At 40.1% G+C, this 2880-nt stretch overlaps 1 pseudogene; it reads right to left on the bottom strand.

The window, feature by feature from the left end:
* Positions 1 to 1438: 1438 nt before the first annotated feature.
* LOC115519733 lies at positions 1439 to 1883 on the bottom strand (annotated as a pseudogene).
* Between the last annotated feature and the right edge of the window lie 997 nt (positions 1884 to 2880).

Here is a 2880-nt window from a genome sequence, read left to right on the forward strand (position 1 = left end):
ATTTAAAAAGCAATAAAATAGTTTGCTGGAGCGAACCTTTTCAAAAACAGTTTGGCAAAGTGATGAGATTGGAAGACCATCTTCTCTCTAGCATGTGGAACAGAAAAAAAAAATCATAGTTTCACATTATGTATGATTGCTGTTTTCGTATTGAAGGAGATGTAGAAGGTAGGACTGGTATTTGTTGATCCCCCTAGGAGCCTAGGATTTTGTTATGCTATTCATACATGATCTCATTCATGTGTACATTCTACAGATGAGAAATCAAATGGGAAAACAGATATTCTCAGGTGAAATAATTGGGCAGCTTTTGAAAGTAACTCAGTGGATTTCATCCTAATCTGTACTGATCTACATCACTAATCTCTGTACTCCCCACATGTAGAAATATGCTACTGTTTGCACTTTTTGTCTTATCTAAAACTGAGCTCAAGTATCACTTCTCTAGGAAGCCTTCCAAGACGAGTCTAGCCCACATGGATTTATCTTTTTCCCTCTTCAGAATTCCTATAGGGCTAGTTTTCAGAATTACAAATGTAGTTCACCTCACATTGCCTTACTTTCTCACAAATTTAGTTCATTTCACATTGCCTTAAGTTTTTCTCTGTTTCATTAGAGTATGTCTCACCTCTCTGTCTAAGCTGGAATTTTCTGAGCTCTTTGAGAAGCAGTTCTACCTAGTGTTCCTTTATTACTCCCTATTGAAGCTAAAAGCAGCTACTCCCAAACATACTCCTCCAATGTTTTTGAACACAGATGAGTCATGTTCCCAGAGTACCCAAGAAGAACTGGACATTGTCATTGGATAACCATGTGTCTTTGGGACAGTCTCCTAATTTTCTTTCTGGGTTTCTAGTGCTCACTTCTAAAAGCAGGTTGCTTAATTAATCCAACTTCGTGGCAAAACTTCTCAATTTTATGAGTTGCAAGAGATGCCTGTCAAAAATTTCATATTCTTGTTGCCTTAACCCTATTTTTATGACCTACCAGGACAAAAAGGGGAGCTAGGAATCTGAATTTTAGCCATTTCCCTGGGTGATCCTATGCAAGTGGTTTGGGGACCACACTTCAGTGTTCCACTGCTGAAAAGAAATGGTTACTAAAGTGGACAAGATTGGAATAACCTAGGATGCATGAAAATAACATAGATTTCCAACTCTCACCCCAGACTGATGGAATAAGAATCTTTGGAATAGACAGGAGATGGGACTTGAATCTGTAGTTCTAAAAATTTCTGCAGGTGATTTTGAAATAACCATCTTTTTATTATTTTTTCCTGCTACAAAAGTCTTATTATTTCATTTGATCCTAAAGTTTGGGAAAAGGCTACAAGGTGTTAAAAAGCTGCCTAGTGGCTGCAGAGAGAGGCTCAAGCAGAAGCTCTGACACCAGGGGAATGCAGAGGGACCCCTCAAAGGCTGCTGAGCTCCAGAGGCTTCTAGATGTGCTTGGAGGTGAGCCTTTCAAAGAGATACTTACCCAGCCCAGCCTGGGAATTGGCCAGCCTGCGGAAGTTAGTCAGGTAGATAAGTTTCACCTGCTCTCTAGGAGCTAGGTGAAATGACTGGGAAATGGCTCTCTAGGAAGTCACAGAGATAGGAGTCTGTGCAGATCCAGAAAGGCCTGGTTCAGGTTCTTCTCCAAGGCCGTGGCAGCTTCCATGGCATCCATAGTTTTATCCCGCTCATCTGGGTGCAACTTCTGCATGCTCTGAGGAGAGTGTGTCTTCAAGACACTCTGGGCACCCTCCACAGTCAATCCTCATAATCAAAATAGAAGCCCAGTGAGAAGTAATTGTAGGAGGCCCATGGATGCATGCTGAATAGGCAGTTCACAGCGGCCTCCACACTGATGAAATAATTCTGACAAATTTAGGAGCTCATAGTTTGTTAGAAACGAGAAGCTAATAACAACACCAAAATATGGTTAGCTGGCCCTCAGGTTGCAACTGAATAGGAATTTGGAGGGTGTCAGAGGCTAGAAGAAGGGGAGTCCCCAGGTGTGTTTACTCTAAATAGTGTTGATTTAAGAGACAGATTCATGGGATCCCCAGGCATACTCTGAAATAACTAGTCTTATTGCCAACCTTCAGGAAGTTCTTTAACTGTTTTCCCATCCTGCTTCATTAGCATCAGATTCTTGGTTCTACATCTGCAATTTTGACACCTTCTGCCAGGCCTCTGACTATATCCCATCACTCTCATCTCTCTCTCTGTCTCTCTCTCTCTCTCTAAGGGTTGAGAAAATGCCTAAGGCTACACTGCCATTTTGGAAAAAAAAAATTTCCCCTAGGAGACAAGCACATTTCAAGTACCATCCTGAGCTAAATTCTTGATTTCAGCAATAAATCTCTTTAAAAATTATGAAGAAAAATGGCTTAGTGAAACTACTGAAAATTTCATAAAATTTATCCTACATGACTAAGCTGTTGCAGCCTTTGTATCCAGTTTAACCCACATGGAAGATGTTAAATCACCATATTAAAAAACACAATCCAGCAGTTAAATAGCATGGCAGTTACCATGGAAATGTGCCAAACACAGGTGGGTTGACAGTGTGTGTAGGGGGTATTATGGAGGGGGATAGATTATAGGTTACTTGAGAACTGCTCTGTCCATTTTTGTATTTAAATTATTCATGCAGTCAACCAATTTAAAGAGAGGCAGCTGGGCTTTTCAAAGTGTGGTCTTCTATCACTCTACCTGGTCAGACAGTTGGCAGGAGTTGTTTTAATTATTTAATTGCTATAAATGCAACCAACTGTACCCTTTTGGTAGAAACATGGTTATTTCTTCCTTCAATTAGAATTCCTGATTTTCATACATAGTTTTTTTGGATGTAATAACAACCACAATACCAACTACAATTTGTAGTTGTAAA

This window comes from Lynx canadensis, chromosome C1, assembly GCF_007474595.2.
Source record: "Lynx canadensis isolate LIC74 chromosome C1, mLynCan4.pri.v2, whole genome shotgun sequence".
NCBI classification, from domain to species: Eukaryota; Metazoa; Chordata; class Mammalia; order Carnivora; family Felidae; genus Lynx; species Lynx canadensis.